Below are 21,551 nucleotides of genomic sequence, written 5' to 3'. Positions count from 1 at the left end.
AAAACTAGCTTGCGAATCCCCAAAAAACACAACAGATTGCATGGAAAGTGTTTTCTGTAGATGGTAACTAACATTAACTAGCTAGCTAAAGTTAGTTTGTAAGTTTGTAGCTCTAACAAAAATGCCAGAAAAACAAATGTTGGCTAGTTAAATAACTGTAGCTAGCTAGCTAACACAAGGCTAGCTAGCTGGCAAATGCTAACTAGCTAGTTAACTACCTGTGTTAAATTGTTCAGCAAAATGAATGTATACATATTGCATGTAAAACTTACTCCTGTGTTAACGTGTGTGTCTTGTCTACAACACTTTGTTTCTTTTGCAGCAATCTCCCATGTCTAGATTTTGCACACTGATGAGAATGTCAGTGTCAACCAATTCGGGCCCTTTCAAAGTGGTAGTAATTTCGAGCATGTAGTACAGATGGGTAAATGTTGACATGATGCCTTAAAGGTGCGCTATGTGGAATAGTTCACCTAATTTCAGTTTATGTAGAGAATCATTGTAATGTAGAGAATCATTGTACCATCTAAACCGCTGTTAGATGGTGCAATAACAAACAATATTGTATTTTAAACTTTTTGAAGTTGGTTTACAAAACCGAAAGTAAAAGACGTGAAAACGAAGAAGAACGGGAAGCATAGAAATAGCGCACATATAACAGATCTACTGCTTCTTAGACTTGCTTTTAATGTGAATGACAGATATATAACTCACATTTCTATGGGAAGTTGGTCAAGTCACCCAGAAAGTTATATATTCCAGCCTTAATTACTTGGATAAATAACTAATTGCACTGATGCATCCAATGACATATATAAACCCTGGATTGCTGATGCTGTATATTGGCTATTGAGAGGCTTTGAAACCCCCCGGTAGGCCATATTGGCACGACCTAGTAGTAGTGGTGGGAAAAGTACTTGAGTAAAAGTAAAGATACCTTAATAGAAAACAACTCAAGTAAAATCACCCAGTAAAATACTTCTTGAGTAAAAGTATAAAAGTATTTGGTTTAAAATATACTTAAGTATCAAAAGTAGAAGTATGAATCGTTTCAAATTCCTTATATTAAGCAAATCAGATTTATTTATTATTTATTTATTTACAGAAAGCCACTGGCACACTCCAACATTCAGAAATAATCTACAAACGAAGCATGTGTGTTTAGTGAGTCCGCCAGATCAGAGGCAGTAGGGATGACCAGGGATGTTCGGTTGATAAGTGTGTGAATTTGACTATTTTCCTGTCCTGCTAAGCATTCAAAATGTAACCAGTACTTTTGGGTGTCAAGGAAAATGTTTTGAGTAAAAAGTACAATATTAAGGAATGTAGTGAAGTAAAAGTAGTCAAAAATATAATTAGTAAAGTAAAGTAAAGATATCCCAAAAAACGACTTAAGTGGTACTTTAAAGTATTTTTTACTTAAGTACTTTACACCACTGCCTAGTATGATAATCCCTCCATAGGAATGAATGGAATTCTACAGTCTTTCAATTAAATGTTTCAAGGACAAAATATTTTTTAGTATTTTTTTGTTGTTGTAGTGGGGACAGTAACTTTAGTACTCTCAAAAAAATATATACTTTAAGGAAAAGTGTATATATTTTTTCCATTTTTATTTTTATGTTAATTAAGCTCACCTAATCTAATTTAAAAGTATGAATTATGGTGTCTGTAATATAATAAATGTGTCAAAACGAATGTAGATGTTAATAAATGCATTTCTATAGCTTCCAAAACACTTGTTTACAATTGAGGAGTGCAAAGACGGCTGCGCTGTGGCTTCAATACAATGCCCCCTGTCAGTCATCCAGGGTTCATAAACATAATTGAATGCATCCCATCCAAAAGTGAGAATGTTCCTCAATGGTGAAACCCTTAGAAGGCGACATGGAATAAGAGTTTGTCTTATGAAAATGTTAAGTGCATTTATAAACCATTATTCAACCGAGCTTAATAGGCTTTATTAATGTGTCTAATTAATTCTGCGTCGTCCACTAATTCCAAGGTAATGTACAGAACGAGTGCGTTTATCCCTTACTTATTCTTTTTTTTAATTCTTCAAGCTCTGTCAAGTTGATTGTTCATCATTGCTAGACAGCCATTTTCAAGTCTTGCCATAGATTTTCAAGACAATTTAAGTTAAAAGTGTAAACTAGGCCACTCAGGAACATTCAAATTCATCTTGGTAAGCAACTCCAATGTAGACTTGACCTTGTGTTTTAGGTTATTATCCTGCTGAAAGGTAAATTTGTCTGTGCTTAGCTGTATTCCCTAGTCCTTGCTGATGACAAGCATACCAATAACATGATGCAGCCACCACCATGCTTGAAAATATGGAGAGTGGTACTCAGTGATGTGTTGGATTTGCCTCAAAAATAACTTGGTATTCAGGACTTAAAGTTAATTTCTTTGCCACCTTTTTTTGCAGTATTACTTAAGTGCCTTTTTGCAAACAGGATGCATGTTTTGGAATATTTATATTCTGTACAAACTTCCTTCTTTTCACTCTGTCATTTAGGTTCGTATTGTAGAGTAACAACAATGTTGTTGATCTATCCTCAGTTTTCTCATATCATGCCCGTTCAACTCTGTAACTGTTTTAAAGTCAACATCCGCCTCATGGTAAAATTCTTGACAGGTTTCCTTCCTCTCCGGCAACTGGGTTAGGAAGGACGCCTGTATCTTCGTAGTGACTGGGTGCATTGATACACCATCCAAAGCCTAAATAATAACTTTACCATGCCCAAAGGGATATTTACACATCTACCAATTGGTGCCCTTCTTTGTGAGGCATTGAAAAACCTCCCTGGTCTTTATGGTTTAATCTGTGCTTGAAATTCACTACTTGATTGAGAAACCTTACAGATAATTGTATGTGTGGGGTAGTTATTAAAAAATCATGTTAACCACTATTGTTGAACACGGAATGAGTCCATGCAATTTATTATGCGATTTGTTAAGCACGTTTTTACTCCTGAATTTATTTAGGCTTGTCATAAATAAGACTCAAAACCTTTCCTGTGGACTTAGGGACATTGGTCCCTCAACAGTACAAATCGGGTCAAATCCTGATGGGGAGTGTCTGAGGACTGACTAAGTGTATCTCTTTCTGTTTACTAAACACTGGTTTCTCATGAGATTACAGATTATTCAGGAAGGTGGTATGTGTGAGTGTGAGTGTGTGTGTCTTCCATGTCAGCTCCTGATGCAACGGTCCAGACGACCTCTCTTTATCTCGGCTACAGTGTCTGGGCTGAGGAAAGGTTACAAGCACTGCAGCACTGCTGGAGTCATCATCAGGCTGGTAATTCAAACCTGCTGTTTTAAGGGCACACACAGGCACGCGACTGGAATGGGGTCAGAGGTAGAGGGGTGGGGGGTGGGGTGGGGGTATCTAATCTTAAATTAACTGCGCTGGAGTGCTTTGTGGGGAAGATCAAAGGAGCGTTTGTAGTCCAGCTATTGTCCACCATCTCTGGGGGTAGATTGGTTTTTAAAGAGGGGCAAAAGCCACTGCACCTATAGGGTGGGGTAGTGGGTTATCGGTCAAGGCTGTGTGCTATCTGCACTGAAGTGCCGGTGAAGTTGATCAAAGCTAGCAGAGAACAATAGTCAAAAATCTGCAAGAAGATGATGGAATTCTCGGAAGGTGAGGACTTCTAATATGTCTTGTCGTCTGTGCTATAATTGTTGATAGATGAGTATTTGCTAGAATTAACTCCATATTCGTAAGTCTTTATATGATGTATTGCAGTAGATAGTGTTAAACCAATATTGTTGAATCAGCTGAATAAATATTCCGTTTTATTTGATGACTAATCCAAATCAAAGAAGACGCCACAAAAACAATAATCTGAGTAGAGAAAACTTTGCCAATTTCACAAAGACCTGCTGATTCCAATTGTGTTTTACATGACTTGGGTTACAACCCCTCTTCTTCACCCTGGCCCACCTACAGAATAAGAAACTGTAAAAGTTGAACTCCGATAAATCATCCTTATGCCATGTGCTCTCTCCATCCTCCGTGGTCATTCTGGGAATGGCTGTGGAACGCCGGTATACTGTAGGAAATCTGGGATTGGAGTGTAATGGATTGTTGCGCTGGGAATAAGGCTGGGATAGAATGTAACATTCTGAGACAAGGCTCTGATATATTGATTTATCGAAGCTGTGGAATATATTCCAACGGGTGGGAGCCCAACACAAGGCAAGAATTAATCTCAGTCAACCCAACAGATAGTTGGAGATATTTTACCTCCACTCAGAGAGTACCCTCATTGTGATGAACATGGGGTTTGAAGCTTTCCAGTAATAAATGCAGACTGAGTGTACAAAACATTAGGAACACCTTCCTAATACAGAGTTGCACCCCCTTTTGCTCTCAGAACAGCCTCAATTCGTCGGGGCATGGACTCCACAAGGCGGTAAAGGGTTGCACAGGGACGCTGGCCTATGTTGACTCCAATGCTTCCTCCAGTTGTGTCAAGTTGGCTGGGAGTGGACCTCTACTCTGAATAGTTCGCTCCATCTCATCCCACAGATGCTCAATTGGATTGAGATCTGGTGACTGGGCAGGCCACTGCAGTAAGCTGAATTTACTGTAATGTTCTTGGAACCATTCCTGGATAATCCTAGCCTTGTGGCATGGGGCATTATCCTGCAGATGGATACACTGCTGCCATGAAGGGATGCACCTGATTGGTAATGATGTTCAGATATCCTGTGGCATGCAAACGTTGCTCCACTTTTATCAAGGGAACCAAGGTGTGCCATGAAATCACACCCCGCACCATCACCACCACCAGCCTGCAATGACCCATTTTATACCAATGGCTGGATGTCATTTGGGTGGTGGACCATTATTGATACACAGAGGAAACTGTTGAGTGTGGAAAAACTAGCAGACTTGCAGTTATTGACAAACACAAACCGACCGGTGTCCATACCCTGTTCAAAGGACCTTAAATCTTTTGTTTTGCCAATTCACCCTCTGAATGGCACACACACACACTCAGACACACGTCTCAATTGTCTCAAGGTTTAAAAATCCTCCTTTATTAAAATCCTCCTCCACTTCATCTACACTGATTGAAGTTGATTTAACAGGGGACATCAATAAGGGATCATAGCTTTCACATGGATTCACCTGATTAGTCAATGTCGTGGAAATGTTTTGTACACTCAGTATATAACTTGTGTATGATTCATCATGTACATAGATTGATTCATCAGAGATAGGATCATCTGTATTGCTAATTCTATTTTTCAGTAGAAGTAAGTCCACACGTTAAATGTTACAAATCTAGTCAGTGTTGTTTTAAAGTGATTCAGGTAAAAAAGAAAACGTAGAACTTATTTAATTTCACCACTGAGGGTCTCTATAGTTACACTGCCTGGCTCGTGACTGCCACCTGTTGGAGGCACAGTTTAACTACATCCCTAACTTAACACCAACAAAGGTCAATTCACTTTGGCCCCCATCTACTGTAATTTACTATGGTCTTTCACTGAACACATGTCACTTGGCTAAAACAATACAGTCAGGTTCAATATGCTCAAAGACAAACTTTGGCCTAGTTACTAAAATCACTAGGCTTCATGAATTTGTCAACTCCTGGTCTCTTTGAAAGGGGCCAAAACTTGAAAAACTGTCAAAGAGCAGTAAAATGGTGACTGGGCTCTGTGTTTGTGTGTGAGCTGCGTTTACGGCGCATGGGCCCCTAAGAGCTGTGACAAGGGAGTGTGGGTCCAGACATGCTGTCTGGAGGAGGTCCCGTCACTCATCGCCCCGGCTTTCTGAAAGGGGAGGGAGGGGACACAGGGCTGGGGGATATCTGTGGCTGCATATGGTCCTCTGCCTCTGTCCAGTGGGCCTGGGGTAGCAGGGAGGCAAATGGGTCGGTCTGTGGCTGCATATGGTCCTCTGCCTCTGTCCAGTGGACCTGGGGTAGTAGGGAGGCGAACAGGTTGGTCTGTGGCTGCATATGGTCCTCTGGGAGAGGGCATTGTCAGTCTGCTCATGGTCCTATAAGGTAGAAATAGGGAGGGGAAAGGTGGGGAGAGGGCTGAGTCTGCCTGGCCTGCCTATGGTCTTCTGTCTTTTTGGTGTAGTACTATAGCGAGAAAGGAAGGTTCCGTCCATTGGGGTTGGGAGGGAGAGGAACAGTCTATTTTCTTTCTGCCTGCCTACAGTCTTCTGTAGTTGATCAAGTTTTCTTTGGGCCATGGCTAAAAGGGGAAGGCAAGGGCTGTCCCCCATTCCTCCTTATGGTCTTAGGACAGAACAGAGAGGGTCCACTGGTACTGAGGTAGTGCAGAACGGAATGGGTTGTGTCCGCCTGGTCCTTTGTCCTCTAGGGTAGTGGGGATGATAGAGGGTTGTCACTGTGCCTGCCTTCAATTTTCTGTCCACTGAGTCCACGGGGCCCTGCTCTTTACCCTAGTAGAAAACTGGAGACAAGCCAGATACTGTGACACAGTTCCACAAGTTACTCACATGTCAGAGCACGTGTGTGTGTGCGTGCGCGTGTGTGTGTGCGTGCGTTTGTGTGTGTGTGTGTGTGTGCGCATGCGCGCGTGCGTGAGTGTGTGTGTGTGAGAGAGAGTCTGTGTCACACTTGATGCCCACTAGAAGTCATGTCATATCCTGCATTAGGAAGATTTAACTGGAGACAGAAAAGTCCCCATGGAACTCAAAACTCAATGGAAAGATATGTTGCACTTCAATTAATACTTAACCTGACCTTGGCTGACTCCTCAGATAAAACCGCTACATTGCAGCCAGATGACAGTATAATGTACAGCGTCATTCAGCTTCACATTCATTTGGCTGCTAACTGCAGTCCATGAACAGTCAGTCATGAACATATACATATATTCCATTTAAACTGCATGCGATCTGTTCTGACACTGATCTATAATCGTAGCAGTTTTACCACACTTGCAGTCTGCCCCCAATGTGGAAATTCCTTTTTCCTGTTTACCACCAGATGGCCCCACAGTACATCGTATTAGACTAAAGGATCTTTGAGGGATGAAAGTCAAGTCACTGTCCTACTACTAAGTCACTAACCCTCAAGCTATTTCCAAAATTCTAAAGAAACACAACACCATAAGTGCTTATGCCACGTGGTGTCTTAAAATGGGTATGCATTTACATATTGTGCATAGAGATATAGCACCCGGGAGGCGATCACGTTAGAATGTGTGTCACCGCAGAACGTGAAATTGATCCTGAAAACATCTGCATGAAAAAAAGGTGTTGGTGTGTTTGGTGTTTCTAAAGCCGTTGTGTGTGTGTGTGTGTAGGGGGGGGGGGGGGGGAGATATAGTCTTAAAGGGACATTTCCCTGCTGATCTTTCACTGCATGTCCATTAACCCTATCAGTCCCAAGAACCCACTTCATTCATCATTCATCATTTCTCTGACTTTCATTTATCTGCATGTCCAACACTCATATTTAGCCTCTGGAAGACCAGGGCTACAAGTAGAACACAACACAATTCGACATAAACAGTTGTATTCAAATGTCAAAAAGAAAGACAGTCAGCCAAAGCAAAAAGCTGACAAAAACAGGATTTATATGAAGTACAGAAATGGTTTGCTCAGTGGGAAATTAATATCCAACTAATCAGTGACAACTGTGTGGAGTTTGTGACAGCAACATCGTAAGCTTATTATAGTGTTACAGACACTATGTCCTTGGATTTCCTATGATCCTCTATGTAGAAGAACCCCTTACATTCTGACGGCTCTTGTGTAGCTTGTGAGCGTCACAGAGGAGCTTTTTTTCATAGACAGCTTTTAATAGTTTGTAGCTCAGACCATTCGTACTCGCTCAAATTCCATGGTCGGGTTCCCTTTTGTAGGGCAATGTGAACACACTCGACTACTGCAACACCGTTTCTCCAGCTATAACCCCTCACATTGGTTCTGCAAAAGAGAGAAGATGGCGATGTGCAGGTTCGCAGAAAACAACTTGTGCTGTTTTTGAATATAGATAAGCAATTGATAAGGATGCACAGAGATAACAAAATATGTAAGGCGTTTTGTACTGACACGATGTGCAGATTATTTGCTTGCAATATAGGCTAACAGGTTCACGCTGTTTATTCTATTGTGGAGTTTAAATAGTGTGAGAAGACAACAACATATTTGGTGAATCAATGCTAGCGCTTAATTAAAGGGGCATTGGGTGTACAGTTTTCATTTACAGTATTATTTAATCTGCATTTATTATGCTCTTTATTATTTACTATTATGTCTTCACCTTTTAACTAAATGCAATCGATTCGCTTCCAAAATGTAAGTAGGTATATTGTCCGATAACACGTTCTGATGGAGTAGCTTGTCCCGCACAAACCCAGAGTGCATTGAGTGAACATTGGAAAAATACCTTGGCCACAAAATAGGTGAAGTGAACTGGCAAAAGAGTTGAGTCCTCATTCAAAGGCAATGTCAATACAAAGAGAAGTGAGTTCTTTAGCTTTTTTTTTTTTTTTTTACCTCAGAGTTCACTTGGATGTGCAAACTACCAGCAAGCACGGGCTGCTGAGGTAACATTTATTCGGTTATCTTACTTAGAAGTTGAGCAGAGGTGACGTGGCTAACTTATCTAGCTAGCTAACAAGCTAGCGATCTACATGTATTTATCTAAACCAAAATCGAGCTAGCTTAACCCCTTACGAAAAAGATAGTGCAGTAAAGGGAAAGGAGGATACCTAGTCAGTTGTACAACTGAATGCATTCAACTGAAATGTGACTTCCGCATTTAACCCAACCCCTCTGAATCAGAGACGCGCTGCCTTAATTGACATCCATGTCATCGGCGCAGGGAACAGTATAACTGCAGTTAGAGTGCAGTATAATTGCATTATGCTGCAAATACTGCTTCCAAATAACACCTTTTATTTACGGCAGTAAGTTAGAGTGCCGGTATAAATGCAGTTCAGCTGCAGTACACTGCAATTATTCTGCAATTACAAAATACCACAGTCGACTGCAGCTAGTGCACTTTTACTGCAGTTTCAAAACTGCAACCGTTTTTTGTAAGGGTCAAAATACGCTGGTTAGAAATTCCAAAGCAAATTAGTGTAATTAGCCAGCTGCTATCTGGCAATCTGATTTTCTAACTTTGCAAGCTTACATAAGGTCACGTTAGCCACAGTCTACTGGACCATATCTAACCGTTAGCTAGCTAATTAACTACTGCAGAGGGTAACGTGACTGGCCTACGTGTTCTATTTACAGAGTCCGATCCCATCAACATCTGCAGTGGCAACAACATCAAGCTCAGCACCAGGAACTAGTGTAAGTCACCTTTGCTAAGTATTTCCATGACTCCACGATGAGCAAATAAGTATATGGTGCTAAGAATAAACACGGTCTGTGTTTTGTTGCCGTAGTTGGTGTGTTTATAAGTAGGCTACAACTTCTCCTGTAGTTCTCTGTATTATGGAGGCTTAGTTGATTCTTCATGCAAAAGCCGAGTTACATTTACATTACATTTAAGTCATTTAGCAGACGCTCTTATCCAGAGCGACTTACAAATTGGTGCTTTCACCTTATGACATCCAATGGAACAGCCACTTTACAATAGTGCATCTAGGTCTTTTAAGGGGGGGGGGTGAGAAGGATTACTTTATCCTATCCTAGGTATTCCTTAAAGAGGTGGGGTTTCAGGTGTCTCCGGAAGGTGGTGATTGACTCCGCTGTCCTGGCGTCGTGAGGGAGTTTGTTCCACCATTGGGGGGCCAGAGCAGCGAACAGTTTTGACTGGGCTGAGCGGGAACTGTACTTCCTCAGTGGTAGGGAGGCGAGCAGGCCAGAGGTGGATGAACGCAGTGCCCTTGTTTGGGTGTAGGGCCTGATCAGAGCCTGGAGGTACTGAGGTGCCGTTCCCCTCACAGCTCCGTAGGCAAGCACCATGGTCTTGTAGCGGATGCGAGCTTCAACTGGAAGCCAGTGGAGAGAGCAGAGGAGCGGGGTGACGTGAGAGAACTTGGGAAGGTTGAACACCAGACGGGCTGCGGCGTTCTGGATGAGTTGTAGGGGTTTAATGGCACAGGCAGGGAGCCCAGCCAACAGCGAGTTGCAGTAATCCAGACGGGAGATGACAAGTGCCTGGATTAGGACCTGCGCCGCTTCCTGTGTGAGGCAGGGTCGTACTCTGCGGATGTTGTAGAGCATGAACCTACAGGAACGGGCCACCGCCTTGATGTTATTTGAGAACGACAGGGTGTTGTCCAGGATCACGCCAAGGTTCTTAGCGCTCTGGGACGAGGACACAATGGAGTTGTCAACCGTGATGGCGAGATCATGGAACGGGCAGTCCTTCCCGGGAGGAAGAGCAGCTCCGTCTTGCCGAGGTTCAGCTTGAGGTGATGATCCGTCATCCACACTGATATGTCTGCCAGACATGCAGAGATGCGATTCGCCACCTGGTCATCAGAAGGGGGAAAGGAGAAGATTAATTGTGTGTCGTCTGCATAGCAATGATAGGAGAGACCATGTGAGGTTATGACAGAGCCAAGTGACTTGGTGTATAGCGAGAATAGGAGAGGGCCTAGAACAGAGCCCTGGGGGACACCAGTGGTGAGAGCACGTGGTGAGGAGACGGATTCTCGCCACGCCACCTGGTAGGAGCGACCTGTCAGGTAGGACGCAATCCAAGTGTGGGCCGCACCGGAGATGCCCAACTCGGAGAGGGTGGAGAGGAGGATCTGATGGTTCACAGTATCGAAGGCAGCCGATAGGTCTAGAAGGATGAGAGCAGAGGAGAGAGAGTTAGCTTTAGCAGTGCGGAGCGCTCCGTGATACAGAGAAGAGCAGTCTCAGTTGAATGACTAGTCTTGAAACCTGACTGATTTGGATCAAGAAGGTCATTCTGAGAGAGATAGCGGGAGAGCTGGCCAAGGACGGCACGTTCAAGAGTTTTGGAGAGAAAAGAAAGAAGGGATACTGGTCTGTAGTTGTTGACATCGGAGGGATCGAGTGTAGGTTTTTTCAGAAGGGGTGCAACTCTCGCTCTCTTGAAGACGGGAGGGACGTAGCCAGCGGTCAGGGATGAGTTGATGAGCGAGGTGAGGTAAGGGAGAAGGTCACCGGAGATGGTCTGGAGAAGAGAGGAGGGGATAGGGTCAAGCGGGCAGGTTGTTGGGCGGCCGGCCGTCACAAGACGCGAGATGTCATCTGGAGAGAGAGGGGAGAAAGAGGTCAGAGCACAGGGTAGGGCAGTGTGAGCAGAACCAGCGGTGTCGTTTGACTTAGCAAACGAGGATCGGATGTCGTCGACCTTCTTTTCAAAATGGTTGACGAAGTCATCTGCAGAGAGGGAGGAGGGGGGAGGAGGATTCAAGAGGGAGGAGAAGGTGGCAAAGAGCTTCCTCGGGTTAGAGCCAGATGCTTGGAATTTAGAGTGGTAGAAAGTGGCTTTAGCAGCAGAGACAGAGGAGGAAAATGTAGAGAGGAGGGAGTGAAAGGATGCCAGGTCTGCAGGGAGGCGAGTTTTCCTCCATTTCCGCTCGGCTGCCCGGAGCCCTGTTCTGTGAGCTCGCAATGAGTCGTCGAGCCACGGAGCGGGAGGGGAGGACCGAGCCGGCCTGGAGGATAGGGGACATAGAGAGTCAAAGGATGCAGAAAGGGAGGAGAGGAGGGTTGAGGAGGCAGAATCAGGAGATAGGTTGGAGAAGGTTTGAGCAGAGGGAAGAGATGATAGGATGGAAGAGGAGAGAGTAGCGGGGGAGAGAGAGCGAAGGTTGGGACGGCGCGATACCATCCGAGTAGGGGCAGTGTGGGAAGTGTTGGATGAGAGCGAGAGGGAAAAGGATACAAGGTAGTGGTCGGAGACTTGGAGGGGAGTTGCAATGAGGTTAGTGGAGGAACAGCATCTAGTAAAGATGAGGTCGAGCGTATTGCCTGCCTTGTGAGTAGGGGGAAGGTGAGAGGGTGAGGTCAAAAGAGGAGAGGAGTGGAAAGAAGGAGGCAGAGAGGAATGAGTCAAAGGTAGACGGGGAGGTTAAAGTCGCCCAGAACTGTGAGAGGTGAGCCGTCCTCAGGAAAGGAGCTTATCAAGGCATCAAGCTCATTGATGAACTCTCCGAGGGAACCTGGAGGGCGATAAATGATAAGGATGTTAAGCTTGAAAGGGCTGGTAACTGTGACAGCATGGAATTCAAAGGAGGCGATAGACAGATGGGTAAGGGGAGAAAGAGAGAATGACCACTTGGGAGAGATGAGGATCCCGGTGCCACCACCCCGCTGACCAGAAGCTCTCGGGTGTGCGAGAGCACGTGGGCGGACGAAGAGAGAGCAGTAGGAGTAGCGGTGTTGTCTGTGGTGATCCATGTTTCCGTCAGAGCCAAGAAGTCGAGGGACTGGAGGGAGGCATAGGCTGAGATGAACTCTGCCTTGTTGGCCGCAGATCGGCAGTTCCAGAGGCTACCGGAGACCTGGAACTCCACGTGGGTCGTGCGCGCTGGGACCACCAGATTAGGTGGCCGCGGCCATGCGGTGTGGAGCGTTTGTATGGTCTGTGCAGAGAGGAGAGAACAGGGATAGACAGACACATAGTTGACAGGCTAGAGAAGAGGCTACGCTAATGCAGAGGAGATTGGGATGACAAGTGGACTACACGTCTCGAATGTTCAGAAAGTTAAGCTTACGTAGCAAGAATCTAATTGACTAAAATGATTAAAATGATACAGTACTGCTGGGGTAGGCTAGCTGCGTTGTTGACACTACCCTAATCAAGTCGTACCGTTGAGTGTGAAGTTTCTACAATGCTGCTTTTCGGGAGCTAGCTGGCTAGCTAGCAGTGTTGGTTACGTTACGTTGCGTTAGGAGAACGACAATAGCTGGCTAGCTAACCTAGAAAATCGCTCTAGACTACACAATTATCTTTGAACAAAGACGGCTATGTAGCTAGCTATGTAGCTAGCTACGATCAAACAAATCACACCGTTGGGACTGTAATGAAATGAAATGAAAATGTGATACTACCTGTGGAGCGAAGCGGAATGCGACCGAATGCGAAAGTTCTATTCAGTAGACGTTGGCTGGCTATTGGCTAGCTAGGAGTGTCTCCTACGTTAAGGACGACAAAATAGCTGGCTAGCTAACCTCGGTGAATTAAGATAATCACTCTAAGACTACACACTCTACACTACACAATTATCTTGGATACGAAGACAGCAAAGACAACTATGTAGCTAGCTAATACTACACTAATCAAGTCGTTCAGTTGAGTGTGATAGTTACTACAGTGCTACGGTAGCCGGTGAACGTATGCTAGCTGGCTAGCTGCTAGGCAGATAGGAGGACGACGAAATACGATAATAACGCAATTATCACTCTAAGACTCCACACTCTAAACTACACAATGATCTTGGATACGAAAACAGCAAAGACAACTATGTAGCTAGCTAACACTACACTAATCAAGTCGTTCAGTTGAGTGTGATAGTTACTACAGTGCTACGGTAGACGGTGAACGTGTTGGGCAGATAGGAGACGACGAAATACGATAATTACGCAATAATCTTTGATACAACGACGACTATGTAGCTAGCTAAGAAGAAATTGCTAAGATTAGACAAATCAGACCGTTGTACTATAATGAAATGTAATGAAATCTAATGAAAAAGTTATACAACCTGCAGACCGAAGCGCGGATGCGACCGGCTCGCTCCAACCCGGAAGTCCTTATTATTAAGGAGGGGATGGTGGTGATGACTGACTGGTGTCTGAAGGTTGGAATGAATGATCTATTGACAAGAGGTGGATGGGTGGGTATAGTACTGCGTTTTAGTGTCTATTGATGGGGACAAAAAAGTGGTAAAGTGTTGGCTAATCACTGACTAGTGTACATCCTACAGTCTAATCCTGCTGCTGCTGCTGATGATGATAATGACGCTGATGACCTTGACACCAGCTTTAGTAGTACAGATCCTGTAGACCTATTGGATGAAAGCTCAATACCCTGCCCTGAACTTTAGTCACTGTCACTAGCCAGCAACCACCCGGTTACTCAACCCTGCACCTTAGAGGCTGCTGCCCTATGTACATAGACATGGGACACCGGTCACTTTAATACTGCTTACATACTGTTTAACCCACTTCATACACACTATATATACAAAACTATGCGGAAACCCTTTCAAATGAGTGGATTTGGCTATTTCAGCCACACCCGTTGCTAACAGGTGTACAAAATCAAGCACACAGCCTTGCATATCCATAGACAAACATTGACAGCAGAATGTTTCAGTTTCAGCATGACAATGCCCCCGTGCAAAAAGCAAGGTCCATACAGAAATGTTTGTTGAGATCGGTGTGGAATAACTTGACTGGCCTGCACAAAGCCCTTACCTCAACCCCATCGAACACTTTTGGAATAAATTGGAACCCCGTCTGCGAGCCATATCAGTGCCTGACATCACTGATGCTCTTGTGGCTGAATGGAAGCATGTCCCCACGGCAATGTTCCAACATCTAGTGGAAAGCCTTCCCAGAAGAGAGAAGAGTGGAGCTGTTATAGCAGCAAAGGGGAACCAACTCCATGTTAATGCCCATGATTTTCAGATGTTCGACCAGCAGGTGTTCACATGATTTTGGTAATGTAGTGTATATATACGATACCGTTCAAAAGTTTGGGGTCACTTAGAAATGTCCTTGTTTTTTAAAGAAAAACACATTTTTTGTCCATTAAAATAACATCAAATTGATCAGAAATACAGTGTAGACATTGTTAATGTTGTAAATGACTTGTAATTGGAAACGGCAGATTTTTCTATGGAATATCTACGTAGGCGTACAGAGGCCCATTATCAGCAACCATCATTCCTGTGTTCCAATGGCATGTTGTGTTAGCTAATCCAAGTTCATCATTTGAAAAGGCTAATTGATCATTAGAAAACCATTTTGCAATGATGTTAGCACAGCCGAAAACTTTTTTTCTGATTAAAGAAGCAATAAAACTGGCCTTCTGTAGACTAGTTGAGTTTCTGGAGCATCAGCATTTGTGGGTTCAACTACAGGCTCAAAATGGCCAGAAACAAAGAACTTTCTTCTGAAACCCTTCAGTCTATCCTCGTTCTGCGAGAAATTGCCAAGAAACTGAAGATCTCGTACAACGCTGTGTACTACTTCCTTCAGAGAACAGCGCAAACTGGCTGTAACCAGAATAGAAAGAGGAGTGGGAGGGCCCGGTGCACAACTGAGCAAGAGCACAAGTACATTAGAGTGTCTAGTTTGATAAACAGGTGTCTCACAAGTCCTCAACTGGCAGCTTCATTAAATAGTACCCGCAAAACACCAGTCTCAACGTCAACAGCGATGAGGCGACTCCGGGATGCTGGCCTTCTAGTTAGAGTTCCTCTGTCCAGTGTCTGTGTTCTTTTGCCCATTTTAATATTTTATTTTTATTGGCCAGTCTGAGATATGGCTTTTTCTTTGCAACTCTGCCTAGAAGGCCAGCATCCAGGACTCGGCTCTTTACGGTTGACATTGAGACTGGTGTTTTGCGGGTACTATTTAATGCCAGTTGAGGACTTGTGAGATGTCTGTTTCTCAAACTAGACACTCTAATGTACTTGTCCTCCTGCTCAGTTGTGCACCGTGGCAGATAGGAACATCGTTGAGACAATGGTTCAATGGCTTTATTGAACAAGGACCACCATATCTACTCACTGCTAGTGTGATCATGCAATCGGCAAAACACAAAGGCCACAATAATTTGTACAAAAACATGACTCCATACATTGTTAGATCAGACAACCGGCTCAATCAACCAATGATGTCATTGGTTGAACTTTTCCGGTGAGAAAAATATATAATACCGCTATGGTGCACAATTATGCCTTAAACATCTCTCATCACTCATAATTATGTAGGGAGACTGGAAAAACACCCCAAATAGTGTCAAGGGGTGAAGTTTCCCTTTAAGCATCATTGTATATAATTGTATATGCATGTTTATATGGTACAACTGGAATGGAATGGTACAACTGGAACCGCCCTCTAGCAGTGTAATTGTGTGTACGCTACACTATTTCCCTGTGAAAAGAGTAGAAGCAATCTGGTGACCTGCAAAAGGGATGTTGTAACCTTATACTTAAATATATATATATTTTGTATCTTCAAAGTGGTAGGCAAATCAAATGGTTGTGTAAATCAAATTATATAAACCCCCCCCACAAAACATATATTTTAATTCCAGGTTGTAAGGCAACAAAATAGGAAAATTGCCAAGGGGGTGAAAACTTTTGCAAGCCACTGTATGTACTCATTCATTGTCTGTCATTAAGATTCCTCACCTTTATCCCTGGTAGCCCCGGGCATCCCTGTGGTCCAGATGGACAGGCAGCAGGCCACTGCAAACAAAGAGACATACACAGGCATTACATTATCACTACACCTGCAAGGGGCTCACCTCCTATTCGATAGCTACTGACCGAAGAACACCTAAGCTACCAATTTTCCACATGCAGGTTTGTCAGAATTAAATGACAGCAACAACAATAGTTGTTAAAAAAAATAAAGAAAAAGAAGTGTGAATTAAGCTGAAGTGTAGTTATTGCAGCAACATTAGGCTCGGAAGCACTTAGTCCAGGGCTCTCCAACCCTGTTCCCGGAGAGCTACCGTCCTGTAGGTTTCCACTCCAACTCTACTCTAGTACACCTGATTATAATTTACATTTACATTTAAGTCATTTAGCAGACGCTCTTATCCAGAGCGACTTACAAATTGGTGCGTTCACCTTAAGACATCCAGTGGAACAGCCACTTTACAATAGTGCATCTAAATCTTTTAAGGGGGGGGTGAGAAGGATTACTTTATCCTATCCTAGGTATTCCTGAAAGAGGTGGGGTTTCAGGTGTCTCCGGAAGGTGGTGATTGACTCCGCTGTCCTGGCGTCGTGAGGGAGTTTGTTCCACCATTGGGGGGCCAGAGCAGCGAACAGTTTTGACTGGGCTGCACGGGAACTGTACTTCCTCAGTGGTAGGGAGGCGAGCAGGCCAGAGGTGGATGAACGCAGTGCCCTTGTTTGGGTGTAGGGCCTGATCAGAGCCTGGAGGTACTGAGGTGCCGTTCCCCTCACAGCTCCGTAGGCAAGCACCATGGTCTTGTAGCGGATGCGAGCTTCAACTGGAAGCCAGTGGAGAGAGCGGAGGAGCGGGGTGACGTGAGAGAACTTGGGAAGGTTGAACACCAGACGGGCTGCGGTGTAATTATTATTATTAAATAATAATTAGCTGGTTGATTAAACTGAACCAAGTTAGTTATAAATGGGGGTTGGGGTGAAAAATTACAGGAGGTTAGCTCTCCAGGAAAAGGGTTGGAGACCCCTGACCTAGCAGACCCTGTGAAAGATGGTTTAACCATGTGAAAGATGGTTTAACCATGTGAAAGATGGTTTATCCCTGTGAAAGATGGTTTATCCATGTGAAAGATGGTTTAACCATGTGAAAGATGGTTTAACCATGTGAAAGATGGTTTATCCCTGTGAAAGATGGTTTATCCCTGTGAAAGATGGTTTATCCCTGTGAAAGATGGTTTAACCATGTGAAAGATGGTTTATCCCTGTGAAAGATGGTTTAACCATGTGAAAGATGGTTTAACCATGTGAAAGATGGTTTATCCCTGTGAAAGATGGTTTAACCATGTGAAAGATGGTTTATCCCTGTGAAAGATGGTTTATCCCTGTGAAAGATGGTTTAACCATGTGAAAGATGGTTTAACCATGTGAAAGATGGTTTAACTCTGTGAAAGATGGTTTCACCCTGTGAAAGATGGTTTCACCCTGTGAAAGATGGTTTAACCCTGTGAAAGATGGTTTATTTATTTAATATATTTTGTATTTAACCAGGTAGGCCAGTTGAGGACAAGTTCTCATTTATAACTGCGACCTGGCCAAGATAAAGCAAAGCAGTGTGACACAAACAACACAGAGTTACACATGGAATAAACAAACATACAGTCAATAACAATAGAAATGTCTATATACAGTGTGCGCAAATGAAGTAAGATTAGAGGTAAGGCAATAAATGGGCCATAGCGGCCAGAGGTCCGGACAACAGGCCCTCCGATTTGACAAACGGAACCCTGTCAGAGAAGTAGTTGGTGAACCAGGCGAGGCAGTCATTTGAGAAACCAAGGCTATTGAGTCTGGCGATAAGAATGTGGTGATTGACAGAGTTGAAAGCCTTGGCCAGGTCGATGAATACGGCTGCACAGTATTGTCTTTTATCGATGGCGGTTATGATATCGTTTAGGACCTTGAGCGTGGCTGAGGTGCACCCATGACCAGCTCGGAAACCAGATTGCATAGTGGGGAAGGTACGGTGGGATTAGAAATGATCGGTGATCTGTTTGTTAACTTGGATTTCGAAGACTTTAGAAAGGCAGGGTAGGATAGATATAGGTCTGTAACAGTTTGGGTCTAGGATGACCACGGCAGCTTTCCAATCTTTAGGGATCTGAGCCAATACGAAAGAGAGGTTGAAGAGGCTAGTAATAGAGGTTGCAACAATTGCGGCAGATAATTTTAGAAAGAGAGGGTCCAGTGTTTATGTGCTGGTCAAGGGCAGTGAGGTCTGGAGTGAACCAAGGGCTATATCTGTTCTTAGTTCTACATTTTTTGAATACTTATATGACTATGGGTGATACTGTAACTTGTATACTACTCTATAGACGTCATGTCATATTGCAGATACATAGTCAGTGACGGCACATTAACTTTGCATAAACACTATAACTTACAATGCAATGCTTCTTGGGATTTAAATCTTATTTGATGTTTGGGAATGATGGTGAGGAACGGTGAATGTCAGTACTGAACAATGTGCAGCTTTTTGGGTGTGAGGAACACATTACACGACTGCCACAGAAGAAACAAAGAAAGGCAATTCCCTATTCACATGAGTATGAGAGTTGCTATGGTTACCGCGCTACAGTACAACAATGACTGACAGATTTAATATGACTAAGAAAGAATCCAGGAAGGCTGTACCTGATAATTATCACAACACCCTGTCCAGCTGTCAAATCCAGCCGTCAGTTTACTGTAAATCAACGGCGCGAATATACATTTTACATTTAAGTCATTTAGCAGACGCTCTTATCCAGTATGTACACTTTACTCTCAAAATTCCCCTTCACATTCCCTGATCAATCAAGTCCATCGTAATAAAGAGGCCTAGGCTGTGGAAAGACTCAGAGACATAGAAACCCCCACGTCCTGCACATTCCCCAAATTCATCCCCCAGCGTTCCCAAATGTCTCTTTTGGAGGTTTGGAGGCTTGTGTGAGCCCCTGCCAGCAGTACCGCTTCCATACAGCGCTCCGTAAATATTTGCACTCGGACGCAGCCAAGTTGACTTAACGCGGCGCACGATGTTCCCAGAGTAGGGCATCAGTGAGAGGCTTGGGTTTCAGGCAGCACTGAGCACCTCTTGTCCCGCCATCTTACGCCAAGGGAGTCATTCAACACGGACTTCTAAACAGACATCCCTGGCAAAAAGGTAAATAGCCACATGAGAGAGCGCTGTGGTTTTCTCTCTGTGGAGGCAGACACTGACACACGTACTCTACTATGATGGTCTGGTGGTGTGCTGTCGATGAGCAGAGATAAGAGCATTCTGGGTAGGGTGCCGGGTGGACACAGAGAATAACAGGAAGGACTGTTTCATTGGGCACAGACATCAATTCAACGTCTATTCCACGTTGGTTCAACGTAAATTCATTTAAATGACGTGGAAACAACGTTGATTCAGCCAGTGTGTGCCCAGGGGGTTTAAAAGCTCTGTTCTTCGTTCAATTTTGTTTTGGAGTGTGCTTCTAGTGACAGAGCACGTATCTAACCAACCTGGACTCAGAGGTAGCCATCAACATAGTAAAGGTTAATCTGGCCCTAATCTATGGATTTCACATGACTGGGAAAGCAGATATGCATCTGTTGGTCACAGATATCTTAATAAAAAGGTAGAGGCGAGGATCAGAAAACCAGTCCGTATCTGGTGTGACTCCCATTTGCCTTATGACGTGTGACACATCTCCTTTGCATAGAGTTGATCAGGCTGTTGATTGTGGAATGTTGTCCCACTCCTCTTTAATGGCTGTGCGAAGTTGCTGGATATTGGTGGGAACTGAAACATGCTGTCGTACACGTCGATCCAGAGCAAACATGCTGAATGGGTGAGATATCTGGTGAGTATGCAGGCTGGGCAATTTTCAGCTTCAAGGAATTGTGTACAGAGCCTAGCGACATAGGGCCGTGCATTATCATGCTGAAACATGAGGTGATGGTGGCGGATGAATGGCACGACAATGGGCCTCAGGATCTCGTCACGGTATCTCTGTGCATTCAATTTGCCATCAATAAAATGCTATTGTTTTCATTGTCCATAGCTTCTGCCTGCCCATACCATAATTCCACAGCCACCATGGGGGACACTGTTTGTTCACAACGTTGACATCAGCAAACCACTCGCCCACACGACGCCATACATGCTGTCAGCCATCTCCACGGTACATATGAAACCAGTATTCATCATCAAAGGTGAGCTTTTGCCCACTGAAGTAAGTAGCGACGCCGACCTGCAGTCAGGTGAAGACCCTGGTGAGGATGTCGAGTACGCAGAGGAGCTTCCCTGAGATGGGTTCTGACCGTTTTCTGACAATTCTTCTGTTGTGCAAACCCACAGTTTCATCTGCTGTCCAGGTGGCTGGTCTCAGATCCCGCAGGTGAAGAAGCCGGATGTGGAGGTCCTGGTGTGGTTCCACATGGTCTGTGGTTTTGAGACCAGTTGGATGTACTGCCACATGTTGACGTTGAAGTCGTTTTATGGTAGATAAATTAACATTCAATTCTCTGGCAACAGCTCTGGTGACATTCCTGCTGTCAGCATGCCAACTGCACACTCTTGAGACATCTTTGGCATACTGCACATTCTAGTGTGGCCTTTTCTTGTCCCAATCACAAGGTGTACCTGTGTAATGATCATGCTGTTTAATCATGTTATTTGTTTGCCACACCTGTCAGGTCGATTGATTATCCTGGCAAAGGAGAAATGCTCACCAACAGGGATGTAAATGAATTTGTGCACAATTTGAGAGAAATAAGCGCTTTGTGCATACGGGAAATGGATCTTTCATTTAAGCTCATGAAACATGGGACCAAGACTTTTCATGTTGCGTTAATATTTTTGTTTAGTATGGTATGTATACGTTTTTGGATGTCCTTTTTTTATGATGAATATTTTTTATTAATAATATCTTTACAACATATCACAGTAACCAAACCCCAATAAACAAAAGACCACATGTAAACATGAAAACGTTGATCTCTCTCCTCCTAAATTGACAAAAAATGTAAATAAAAATGTTGCATATACGGGAGGGCTGCAAAAAAACTTTAAAGAACAAGAAATAAATAGGTAATTAATATCATGAAATGGTAGAGTTAGACCCAGCAATTTCTCATTAGGTACATTACTGGTATTACAGTAAATGTACATATTATTGATTGTTATATTGATTTTGTATAAATAA

The 21,551-nt window shown here is 43.8% G+C and overlaps 1 long non-coding RNA gene across 2 annotated transcripts in view; it reads left to right on the top strand.

The window, feature by feature from the left end:
- The first annotated feature begins 7,743 nt into the window (after nt 1–7,743).
- LOC115131710 (uncharacterized) overlaps nt 7,744–21,551 on the top strand; it is an 84,630-nt gene continuing 70,822 nt past the window's right edge. The window contains exons 1-2 of one of the 2 annotated variants that reach the window (XR_003863994.2): nt 7,744–7,963; nt 9,251–9,310. This is a non-coding gene — a long non-coding RNA (uncharacterized LOC115131710). The remainder of the gene's footprint in view (nt 7,964–9,250; nt 9,311–21,551) is intronic. The other variant, XR_003863993.2, reaches the window with a different exon arrangement.

The sequence above is a fragment of the Oncorhynchus nerka genome, linkage group LG7, assembly GCF_034236695.1.
Source record: "Oncorhynchus nerka isolate Pitt River linkage group LG7, Oner_Uvic_2.0, whole genome shotgun sequence".
Lineage (NCBI taxonomy): Eukaryota > Metazoa > Chordata > Actinopteri > Salmoniformes > Salmonidae > Oncorhynchus > Oncorhynchus nerka.
This window is presented reverse-complemented; position numbering and strand designations above follow the sequence as displayed.